We start from the raw sequence: 13,250 nt of genomic DNA on the forward strand, positions 1-13,250 counted from the left end.
TGGAGCCTACTTAAAATTAAAAACAATTTTAAAAAGCAACTACATATTTATCTACTGACATCCAAATATGTCTAAGATATGTTGTTAAGTGAAAAAATAATTTGTAAATAGCTTGTATAGTGTGATCCCATTTGTGAATATATATATTTATATACACATATATGTGCTTACATATGCATAAAGCATTCTTGAAGAATATATAGAAAACCTAACAATTACTTCTCAGGAAAGAGGTTGTGCAGGCTTCCAGGATTTGTCATTTTACTTTCACTTTATACATTGCTACCTTATGTGAATTTTTTTACAGTAAGGGGATATTACTTATGTAATTTTTAAGATCTAATACTGGTTACTATAGAAAACAATTTGGCACTTTCTGATAAAGTTAAGCATATACTTACCATATGACCCAGCAATCTTGGTCTCTTAGTCCTGAGCATTTATCCTAGAGAAATGAAAATGTATGTTTACCCAAAAACCTGCATACAAATGCTCATAGCAGATTTGATCGCCAAAAGCAAGAAACAATTCAAATGTCCATCAACCGGCAGATGGTTGAACAAACTGTGGTATGGTCATACAATGGAATACTACTCAGCCATCAAAAGGATTACTGATAAATGGGACATCTTGGCTGAACCTCAAGAGCATTATGCTCACTGGAAAAAGCCAATCTCAAAGAATTACACATCGTATGATTCCATTATGTAATATTCTCAAAATGTCAAAATTACAGTGATGAAGAACAGATCAATGGTTGCCAAAGGCTAGGGTTGAGGAAAAGGTGTGACTATTGATGGGTAATGGGAGGGGGTTTCTTTGCAAAGGTGAAACAATTGCGTATCCTGATTGTGTGTTTACTTAAATCAACACATTATAAAATTTCATAGAACTACAAACACACATACACACAACTGCATGAAAAAATGAAATTGGATAAGGTCTGTACTCGAGTTAATAGTACTGTATCAATGTCAGTTTCCTGGGCTTGACAATGTACTATGGTTATATAAACTATTACCATTGGGATGGGGTGCCTGGGTGGCTCAGTCGTTAGGCGGCTGCCTTTAGCTCAGGTCATGATCCCAGGGTCCTGGGATCGAGCCCTGCATCAGGCTCCCTGCTCCGCAGGAAGCCTGCTTCTCCCTCTCTCACTTCCCTACTTGTGTTCCCTCTCGCTGTGTCTCTCTCTGTCAAATAAAGAAATAAAATCTTTAAAAAAAAATAAAAATTAACTTACCTTCAGGAAAGCTGCATGAAGGTTACATGAGAATTCTCTATTATTTCTGCAACTTCTTGTGAGGCCTAAACTATTTCAAAATTAAAAAGTTGTCATAAAAAATTGAATGCTGGGGGCACCTGGCTGGCTCAGTCAGAAGAGCATGTGACTCTTGATCTCAGGGTCATGAGTTTGAGCCCCACATTGGGTGTAGAGATCACTTAAATGAATAAATAACTAAAAACTTGAAAAAAAATTTAATGCTGGTAATAAAAAAAAAATCTCTGGTTAGTGGAAAGGTAATTACTCCATTGTAAATTAATAAACTGAATTTCTAGTTTTTGTGAACTTTGATATAGTGATTTAATTTCTGAAATCCTTATCATAACCCCTGTATGAATTTGTATGATTAAGGGCCTGATACTTTGACACTCAGGAGTACACTTTGGACCTGTGGCGTCAACAGGAAGTAGACATACCAATGAGCCTTGTCCCAAACGAATAGCTGGCGTCTTCTAAGACATCCCAAATACCGTATTATTGAATTTGCTGATATTTTTTCACTCTGAATAACATACAATATTTCCAGTATGAGTTAATGGAACTGAAGCTGTATCTGTATACAAAAGATTGATTGTCTCTCACATCCAACTTCTCCCATTTCTCGTCTGAGCTACAGTAATAGACCCATGTCCAGTTTCTTTTGCATCCAATCCAGTACTGATTAGAATACCACCTTACTGGGGCGCCTGGGTGGCTCAGTTGGTTGGGCGACTGCCTTCAGCTCAGGTCATAATCCTGGAGTCCCAGGATCGAGTCCCGCATCAGGCTCCCTGCTCAGCAGGGAGTCTGCTTCTCCCTCTGCCCCTCCCCCCCTCATGTGCGCGTGCTCTCTCGCTCTCTCTCTCTCAAATAAATAAAATCTTTAAAAAAAAAAGAATACCACCTTACTGGGGCGCCTGGGTGGCTCAGTTGGTTAAGCGACTGCCTTCGGCTCAGGTCATGATCCTGGAGTCACGGAATTGAGTCCCGCATTTGGGCTCCCTGCTCGGCGGGGAGTCTGCTTCTCCCTCTGACCCTCTTCCCTCTTGTGCTCTCTATTTCTCATTCTCTGTCTCTCAAATAAATAAATAAAATCTTGAAAAAAAAATAGAATACCACCTTACTTCCTACTGTTATGCTTACTTACTTGCTCCATTCTTCCTTTAACTTACTCGCTTGCATACTCTCTTACTGGCTCAGTAGGCCCACAACAATGCTCTTCGAATGTTAATGTGCTTAAGGATAATCTGGAGATCTTGCTTAAGTGCAAATTGTGATTCAGTAGGTTTGAGGTTCGGGCGGGACCTGAGATTATGCATTTCTTTTTTTTTAAAGATTTTATTTATTTATTTGACAGAGAGACACAGCGGAAGAGAGGGAACACAAGCAGGGGGAGCAGGAGAGGGAGAAGCAGGCTTCCCGCGGAGCAGGGGGCCCGATGCCGGGCTCGATCCCCGGACGCCGCCGGGATCATGACCTGAGCCGAAGGCAGACGCTTAACAACTGAGCCACCCAGGCGCCCCAGAGATTCTGCATTTCTAACAAACTCCCAGGTCATGCCAAGCCCACGCAGCTGGTCTAAAGTCCACACTTTGAGTGTGAGGGCCGGAGGAACAAAGTACAAACTCTTTAGGGTAACTTTCAGTGCCTTCCACGGTCTTACCAAATCTCACCGCTCATAACTCTGAACTCTGCTGGGGCAATGTCTGTATAGGTCACTGTTTATCCCCAGCACTTAGTATGGAGTCTGAAACAGGATAGGTGCTCAAAAAATATTTGTTGAATGATTAAAGGAATGAAGGAATAAACTAAACAAACTCCCTCCAGCTCACATACCATACTTCCTGGCCAAGCTAAATTACCTCCCATTTTCCTAGTACTTTCCCTCCTCTGTACATTTGCTCACACTCTTTTCTCTCCTTTCCCAAGATTTGCCCTATTCAAATTCTCTTCATCCTTAAATGCCCGGTTTAAATGAGAAAATCTCCATGAAGCCTTCCTGATGTCCCAATATAGAAATAATCTCATGTTATGAGGCTTATCCCTACCAGATTTCAAATGCCTTGCAAATAATAATCATAATAGTATTCGTATTTTGTTCACATTTGCTATAACCACCATGCCTAGCACAAATGTTAGCAAAAGCAGAAAATCAATGTTTATTAAATTAAAACGGGAAAATAAAGAATTTTCCAGATCAGCACTTATGTATTAGAACTTTTTGTGATGATGGAAATTTTTGTAATCTGTGCTGTCCAGTATGATACACACAAGTAGCTATTGAGCACTTGAAATGTGGCTACAGTGACTGAGGAACTGCATTTTTAATTTTAATTAATTAAAACTTAAATGTAAATAGCTACATGTGACTAGTGGCTATGTACTGGACAGTAGCTATCTAGACAATTTTAGTTACCAATTGTTCTTCATTCAATAGTATTTACTGAGTACCTCCTAGGTGCCAGACACAGAATAGGCTAGGGGCTGGTGATACAAAGATGAATAATTCATGGTGCTTGACCTCAAAGAGCTTGCAACCTATTAAGAAAAGATAGTCAGGATCAAATAAATTCAATCAAGTGTTATAGGTGCTATTATAGAAGATTGACAAAATAGAATGTGTGTACAAAGGTGAATGTGGGCATGAGTCAGAAAAGGCTTTATAAGGGAGTTAAGAGTTGAAATTACATAGTGTTCATTAGGCAAACAAAAGATAAAGAGCTTTGCTCTGGGAGGAGTATGAACAAAGGCATGGAAAGTCAAAACAGAGAGCCCCTCTCCTGGAACCACAGTTTGTTTGGCTAACAACTAGGAAGTGGATGGCAGAGAGCTCTATTAAAAGGAGAGCTGGAGAAGTTTATGCTGGAGACAGACGCAGGATCCCAATTGCAGCCCCACCCCCACCCCGAATGCCCATGCTAAGGAAGGAGCTTGCTACCTATAGGCAATGGGGTGCCATGGAAGCTCAGTTTGAAATTTTTTTAAGAAAGATGTCTCTGCTTGATGGAGGGATAGACAATCTAAGAAGTTGTAGCCAGGGCACAAGGGTGCAAGAGCACCTGACACGGGATCCCAAACAGATCAGGTTCAGCCACTTGCCACTAACAAAATCCAAAGGCAGAGAAAGGGGTGGTGATAAGAAAGGGATTTATTTCAGAGAGGCCACCACCAGGAAAACAGCAGACTAGCTTCTCAGAGACTGTCTCTAAAGTGCTGAAAACCCTTCCAGTTTCCCATAAGGAAAATGTGGGACAAAGGTCGGTGGGTACATGCTGGTGGGTAGGAAAGGTCAGGTTGATCATTGTCTTGGGGTCAGTCATGCGGGGTCTTGCTGGCTCAGGGCGGTCCTTATTGCTTGAGGGGAAAGTTTCAGTTCCCATCCCAGGATGCTTTGCCCACCGGGTCTTTTGCCTGAGTTAAGAGATAAGCTGGAAAGGAACTTAATCAATTAGAAAGTTTAAGGTCAAAATGGAGGTAGTTGAAGTCCTCTTTCAAGGTGATGGAGCTTGGACTGAACAGTGGAAGTAAAAATGTAGTCAGGGTCTAGATAGGGTACATGTGCTTTTTGGTCTGAAATAAGATGATAATTACACTAAGCATCTTTGTTTTGTCTTTATCTGATAATCCATTCAATTTTCCTTTTTTTTTTTTTTTTTTTGCATATAGAGACATAGCTTTTCACTGGCCAGATCTCCATGGAAGCAAAGTAGAAACTTAGTATGAATATCAGGAAATTTCAAGGAAAAAACTACCTTCTGACTTCTGCTTAAATCATTTGAGAAATACTAACCAAAATAATCCATCCCTATCAGTAGCTAATTCTTTCATCACTCAGTGCTGGCACTGGTCCTAGTTATTTGTATTAAGTAGTTAAACATGTCATAGGATTTGTTGTGTAGACAGATGACATTGGCATTATTTTTTGAGTGCCAACATTTAATAAACAACAACAAAAAAGACTTACCAAGGCACAGGCAGACCTATCAACTCAGACTTATGGATTATTTTTTTTTAAGATTTTATTTATTTATTTGACAGAGCACAAGCAGGGGGAGCCCACTGAGCAGAGAGCCTGACATGGGGCTCAATCCCAGGACCCCAGGATCATGACCTGAGCCAAAGGCAGACGCTTAACCAACTGAGCCACCCAGGTGCCCCTTATGGATTATTTTAAAGGTCCTATTGTGATGCAAGATTTTTCTATGTGTTCAGGAGACATTTATCAGTTTACACCTGTAGCCATTCAATGATTACATTATTCTTCTTTTTGTTTGTTGCTGTTGTAGAACTCTTTGGTGGGCATTATTTTTTATAGAAATAGCACTAATTTTGGAAGCAGAATCGTTGTTGCAAAAAAACAGACATCCACACACCCCAAAATAAACATTTTTTACCTATTTCCCTATATGACTGAAAGTGATTTGGTTAAAATTAGCATTGCCCAGGATCTCCAATAAGACCGTCTTTCTTTTTTAAGACTCCCTTTTATTGGCACTCATGCAAGCTTATAAAGCCAAGATCAGGGACACCTGGGTGGCGCAGTCCGTTGGGCATCCAACTTTTGGTTTTGGCTCAGGTCATGGTCTCATGGTCTTTAGATAGAGCCTACATCAGGCTCTGAACTGAGTGTGGAGTCTGCTTAGGACTCTCTCTCCCTCTCCCTCTGCCCCTCCCCTCCTCTCTCTTCTATGTATGGGGGGGGCTTTTAAAAAAAGCCAAGATCATATTTATGCCTAGGAGGGACACTAACATTAATAACAACAAAGACTGTTCCTTGAATTTAAGTGTATTTGGTATTAGTAACTACCAACATTAAGTAAAATTCAAACACTTGATCCACTGTAAGCATTTGATGTCTATCATTGGTAGCATGTTTACTGTTACATGCTGATAGCACTTCTAGTGTTAGACACTAGAAATTAACGTTAGAACTGCTTGTGGAAAGATTAAGAGGTGTGAAGAAAAGATGAAGGGAGAATTGCAAAGTGGAAGAAGAAACTTCTGAGAAAATACATTTTATCCCCCAAATAGAGATAACACTGGATTAGATTCTGGACCAAACCCTTTTTTTAAGCTATAAAGGGTATTATTGGGACAATTGGCAAAATTTGAATAAGGTCTAATAGATTATGTAATAATATTGGGGCAATGTTAATTTCCTGATTTTAATAGTGATATTGTAGTTACCAGGAGATTGTCTTCATTTTTTTTCTTTTTAAGTGATCTCTACACCCAATGTGGAGCTCAAACTCACAACCCTGAGATGAAGAGTTGCATGCTCCCTGACTGAGCCAGCCAGGTGCCCCAGATGTCTTTATTCTTGAGAGATACACACTGAAGTATTTAAGGGTAAAAGGGGCATTATGTCAACAACTTATACTCCGATGGGTCAGAAAGAAAGGTAAATATATTCCCTATATGCATGGTACATATTATGGTGGTATGCTAGAGCCTGCTACCACTGACTCACAAGAGCTGAGTGTGCACGTCTTCCCAACTCCAGTTAGTGACCTCACATTGGGATCTTGAACTCGGACATGGTGAGAGCGTTTACACCATGAAAATCAGCAAATGCAAGAGATCAGGGCTATTTTCCCCCATGGAGAGCCAGTTGTAAAAATATATTTGCCATGGATCAAAATCAAAGATAATGTCCAGAGTCATGAAATTTTTTGTGTTATAACTGATAGACTTAATAGAATTCTATTTTGCTTTTAACCTGAGTGGGTACATTAAAAAAAAAAAAACCTAGTGATGTTAAATACTCAAAAATTATAATAATAATAATAGTATATTTTAATATGCCATCCTCTAATCATCTGAAAATACATTTCAAATTTATCCACCCAAGAAAGTAGGGAAATACATATATTTTTCTACTTTCACAGTTTTTTACTGTACACTACAAACTAAAAGCAGTCATATCGGGCGCCTGGGTGGCTCAGTTGGTTAAGCAACTGCCTTCGGCTCAGGTCGTGATCCTGGAGTCCCAGGATCGAGTCCCGCATCGGGCTCCCTGCTCGGCGGGGAGTCTGCTTCTCCCTCCGACCCTCCCCCTTTCATGTGCTCTCTCTCTCTCTCTGAAATAAATAAATAAAATCTTTAAAAAAATATAAATAAATAAATAAAAGCAGTCATATCTAGCTGTAGGAACCAATTTAGTTATGCGCAAACACTGCTCGCCTCCCAAGCATCTGAATCCTTCATGGGACTTTGTAAAGCTTCATGTTCTCCTTAACATCTCTCTTGAATACTATAATCCACACTGGTCCCTTCCTTACAGTTCATAGAATTGTCTAGAAGATACATAGAAGAGCATCCAGACCAAACACTTCATTTTTCAGAGGAAAAGCTGAAAAGTCAAGAGATGAAGTCCCCAGTATAACACATTGTCCAGTGACAGAGCTAGGAGCAACACTCTAGTCCTCTCATCTCCAAGCCTTGGGCTATTTCTCTATACCACTAGGGAACACACTTTCCAGACCACATTGAGATACTGGATCATAGTCTTCTGCTTCCTGGCCAAACTTAGTATGCTTACTCATTTTGAGAACAGGAACATCTATCCAGCACAGTAGATAAGTAAAACTTGGTGCTTAATAGACATTTGATATATCCATTAGTTTGGAATGCCTTTCATAGAGACTTTTTTTTTCAAAGATGCTTTTAGATTTATTTACGAAGCCATAAAACCTGACATATATTTTCTTAGAGCTGTAAATGAAGAGCTGGCTACCAACAATGAAAGTAGATGACTTGTTTCACAGAGTGTGGGACATCCAAATGTCTAGGTGCCAAATCATAAAATGAGATCAGCTTTGGAATCTCTACTGAGGTTTTATTTTTTCAGATTTAAATATGGTTTATAGAACACTTTGAGAATCAATTTAAAGTCACTTCACAAGGCAAAACATTATAACTATTTAGATATTCTTAAAAGAAAAGTGTATCAATTACTGGCACAAGAAAATGCAAAAAATAAAGGCTATCAGAAGTTGTGTGAAAAAAAAGTTGTTCCTGTTTTGAAAAAATAACACTTCCCTACAATCTTCAGGATGAGAAAATGATAAAATTTGAATAAATTTTCAAAAGGACTACCAGATGAAACTTGATGAGGTTAGTAGTCTGAGATCCCAGTCATCAGAGACATTTCAACTGGGATCTTTATTCCTTTATGAGTTGTTGGAAACATTCTTAAGGTTTACAGCCTACCATTCAGCAAGTTAAGACTAATACGACACCCACTTAACCAATTCAGTCTCTTCCCAAGAAGAAATAACAATTTTAGAGTTTGAAAAAACATTCATTAGTTACAGCTGTTGTGACATAGACTTCAGAAACCTTTGAGGTATAATGACCTTTCAAGTACAATGATCAATCACTATGTATAAAAAAAACCCCTGATTTTATACAAAGCATAAGAAATGGCATGCTGTTTGATTGGAGGTTAGGGTCTATGCTTCAGTTTGCAGATAGCAGTATGTAAAAATTAAAAGGTGATCAAAAAATAATAAGACCAGTGTTTGCTTTCATGACATCATCACTTCAACCAAATTGTAATTCTGATGCTCAAGAGGGTAGCTGCAAATGTTTAGAAAGTCACAAACACTATTGGTTTTTTAACATATATTTTTTTAAAGATTTTTATTTATTTATTCATGAGAGACAGAGAGAGAGGCAGAGGGAGAAGCAGGCTCCCAAGGAGCAGGGAGCCCGATGCGGGACTCGATCGCACCAGGACTCTGGGATCATGACCTGAGGTGAAGGCAGACGCTTAACCATCTGAGCCACCCAGGTGCCCAACATATTTTGTTTTTTAAGACTTTATTTATTTATTTGTCAGAGAGAGAGTGTGTGCACACACAAGCAGGGGGGGTGGCAAGCAGAGGGAGAAGCAGGCTCCCTGGGGAGCAAGGAGCCCGATACAGGACTTGATCCTAGGACCCTGAGATCATGACCTGTGTGGAAGGCAGACGCTTAACTGACTGAGCCACCCAGGCATCCCTTAACATATTTGATATATCTTTTATTCAACTATAATTAATATGCAATGTTATATTAGTTTCAAGTGTACAATAAGACAATCGATTTTGAAGACTTTGAAATGGATGAGACACATAGTTCCTTTGCCTGTGAAAAAGAAATCAAAGCCATATTTTCTAAAAATGTTATCTTTCTAGAAAGTTAAAGATGATGGGTGCCTGGCTGACTCAGTCAGAAGAGCATGCAACTCTTTTTTTTTTTTAAAAGATTTATTTATTTATTCATGAAAGACAGGGAGAGAGAGAGAGAGACGCAGAGGCAGAGAGAAGCAGGCTCCCCGCCGAGCAGGGAGCCCGATGCAGGACTCGATCCCAGGACCCTGGGATCATAACCTGAGCCGAAAGCAGACGTTTAAACAGACTGAACCACCCAGGCGCCCTTTTTTTTTTTTTTAAGATTTATTTATTTTAGAGAGAGAGAGAACACACAAGCGGGGGGAGGGGCAGAGGGAGAGAATCTCAAGCAGACTCCCCAGTGAGTGCAGAGCCAGTCTTGTGGCTTGATCTCAGGATTCTTGGGTCATGACCTGAGCAGAAGTCAAGAGTTGGACACTCAACTGACTGAGCCACCCAGGCACCCCTAGAGCATGCAACTCTTGTTTGCGGGGTCGTGAGTTCAAGCCCCACATTGGGTGTAGAGATTACTAAAAAAATTAAAAAAGAGAAAGTTAAAGATGAAGAACTCTAGAGAAATTCTCATATAGATGTGCACCAAAAAAATGTACAAGAATGTTCATTACAGTACTTTTTATAATGGAAACAACCTAAATGTCCATCACAGAAGAGGAGATACATTGCTGTATATTCATATGACAGAATGCTATGCAGTAGTGAAGATGAACTAATGCTACATGTATCAACATGGGTAAATCTCAAAAATGTTATGTAAAAAAACAAAGCAAGGTGTGGAATAATAGATAACACATTATGCTTAGTTTATCATGCTCTAAGTGCTTTATATGTATCAACTCATTTAATCCTTAAGACAACATTACAAGGTAAGATTTTTATGAATTTCCATTTTATAGATGAGAAAATTGAGGCACAGAGAGATGAAGTAATTTGTCCAAGGTAACATAGCTAGTAACATGTAGAGCAGATGTTCCAGACCACCTCTGGCTCCAGTTCCGGCGCTCTCATGCACTGTGTACTGCCTGTACTACTGATTAAACTTAAAATATACAAAACAATGTCCTATACAGTTTATGGATAAACACCTTGTGGTAAAAATAAGAAAACATTCATGGAAATGAAAGTCATCAGGTCCATGATGTGGCTCCTTCTGAGGAAGGGAGATGGGAAATGAATGGAGGCAAGAAATTTCAACTATATCTGTAAAGTCACATTTCCTTCCTTCTTTTTTTAAAAAGGATCTTCAATAAATATGGGAAACTTTTAAGATTTGACAACACTGGGCAATAAGTATATGGGAGTTTATAGTATTATCCTCTATATTTTTCTGTATAAGTAAAATATTTCACACTTTTTTAAAGATCTACTTTTTTATTTATTCGAGAGATAGCGATCGAGCAAGCATGGGGGAGGGGCAGAGGGAGAGGGAAAGAGAAGATCTCAAGCAGATTCCCCACTGAGCGTAGAGCCCAATGCAGGGCTCGATCCCATGACCCTGAGATCATGACCTGAGCTGAAATCAAGAGCCAGACTCAACAGACTGAGCCACCCAGGTGCCCCCATTTGATAATCTGAAAACAAGTTTTGGGGTGCCTGGCTGGCTCAGTCAGAAGAGCATGAGACTCTTGATCTCGGGGTCATGAGTTCAAGCTCCATGTTGGGTGTAGAGAATACCTAGAAAAAAAACAAAACAGGGGTACCTGGGTGGCTCAGTTGGTTAATCATCCAACTCTTAATTTTGGCTCAGGTCATGATCTCAGGGTCCCGAGATGGAGCCCTGCCTCTGGCTTCCTGCTCAGCGGGAAGTCTGCTTCACCCTCTCCTTCTGCCCCTCCTCCTGCTTGTGTTCTCTCTCTCTCAAATAAATAAATAATCTTTAAAAAGTAAATAAAAAATAAAAACATTGGGTTCTACAAATAAATAATGAAAACTTCACAATAAAATATTACTAGCATACATTCCTATAAATACCACATATACAGTTTCTTGAGAGACCATGTTTAAGTTCAAACCAGAAGTCCACATAACCATTTGGAATTCCTTAAATGCAATACTGTTGTTTTATACTTTTAAGTTACATTGTTTTTAAAAAGTTATAGTTAATCAAGGGAAAGGAAGAATTCTGAAATCAGCTTTCAGAAGTATCCTGATAAATGAATAGGTTTGAAAAAAAAATATGATTCAAAAAAAAAAGAAAGAAAGAAAAGAAAAAATATATGATTCTATTTGGATAATAGGGCATTTTATTTGTGTAACAACTAATACAACATTTTTAATTTAAAGGTCAAACCATTGATTTGAAATGTGGCAGAGGACCCCCCCCAAAATCTAAGATGCAGTAGCCTTTTCTTCTTTTGGCAGAAAGTGGGTTTCAGCTTCTGTTGACAAGAGAAACACTTTTATTGCTATTTTCCCCTTTTAAGTAAAACAGAAAATCCCCCAAGTAGATTTCATGTCAATACAAATTTCCCTAGAAATAGTCAAGAGATGGGTCACCTGGGTGGCTCAGTCATTTAAGTGTCTACCTTGGGCTCAGGTCATGATCCCAGGGTCCTGGGATCAAGCCCCACATTGAGCTCCCTGCTCACCGGGGATTCTGCTTCTCCCTCTCCCTCGCTTCTCCACCCTGGCTTGTGCTCTCTCTCGCTCGCTCGCTCACTTACTGTCTCCCAAATAAATAAAATCTTAAAAAAAAAAGAAGTAGTCAAGAAAGCTCAGGATTATATATTCATATAGTTCCCCCCACCTTTTAATTTATTTCTGCTTCTCTCTTACTTACATATTTCCAAGCACATTTTCCCTGTCCAGAAGAGTTATCCCCATCCTTCAACCTGGGAGTGAGAGGAATTTTCCACTGCAAATGTTGCTGTCTATCAACTGTGCCCGTAAATTATGTTTCTGAAGCACTGATTCTCCATGATTTCCAAAGCAGTATTCAGTCCACACCCAAGGGGTCAACTTTTGGCACATCCTCAAATCTTGAAAGTAACATGGAGTTAATTACCATGTTCATGAGACATTGGTTGCCCCCTCTCTCTTTCTCCATGCGTGTGAGTTCACCCCTTTGGCATGGAAGATCTGAGAAAAGAAGGTGAGAAGGAAAAATCAAAATATGATACCTTTAATTTCTATGTCCTAACAAGGGGCTCTAAGTACTTTTCTTTTATAATGCTGCATTTGCCTTTGCAACTTCCCTTCGCATTGTGTGTGTGAGAGCTAAGGAGAATGAGGCAGTCACTTACCCTTCCAGTTTCATTATCTAGTAACTGGGAATAGTAAGACAGGCTTGACATGCTTTGGTTCTTTGAAGATAAAGTTACTAAATACAATACATGAATCCATTCTCCTTTTAAAAAATCAGAACATTAAAAAGGATAAAGCTGGGGCGCCTGGGTGGCTCAGTCGTTAAGCGTCCGCCTTCGGCTCAGGTCATGATCCCAGGGTCCTGGGATCGAGCCCCGCATCAGGCTCCCTGCTCGGCGGGAAGCCTGCTTCTCCCTCTGCCACTCCCCCTGTTTGTGTTCCCTCTCTCGCTGTGTCTCTCTCTGTCAAATAAATAAATAAAGTCTTTAAAAAAAAAAAAAGGATAGGGGCGCCTGGGTGGCTCAGTCGTTAAGCGTCTGCCTTCGGCTCAGGTCATGATCCCAGGGTCCTGGGATTGAGCCCCGCATCGGGCTCCCTGCTCGGCGGGAAGCCTGCTTCTCCCTCTCCCACTCCCCCTGCTTGTGTTCCCTCTCTCACTGTGTCTCTCCCTGTCAAATAAATAAAATCTTTAAAAAATAAAAAAAATAAAAAATAAAAATTTATAAAAAGGA

General features: G+C 39.7%; 1 long non-coding RNA gene across 1 annotated transcript; it reads right to left on the bottom strand.

Annotated features, from left to right (window-relative positions):
* Positions 1 to 11,655: 11,655 nt before the first annotated feature.
* Positions 11,656 to 12,770, bottom strand: LOC148162982 (uncharacterized). Its single transcript, XR_015769501.1, has 2 exons — positions 12,215 to 12,770; positions 11,656 to 11,813 (listed from the first exon to the last, which is right to left on the bottom strand). It is a non-coding gene; the product is annotated as an uncharacterized LOC148162982 (long non-coding RNA).
* Positions 12,771 to 13,250: the final 480 nt, after the last annotated feature.

Source organism: Eumetopias jubatus, unplaced genomic scaffold, assembly GCF_037043125.1.
Source record: "Eumetopias jubatus isolate StellerSeaLion01/CBP00866 unplaced genomic scaffold, mEumJub1_p1.0 scaffold_11, whole genome shotgun sequence".
Lineage (NCBI taxonomy): Eukaryota > Metazoa > Chordata > Mammalia > Carnivora > Otariidae > Eumetopias > Eumetopias jubatus.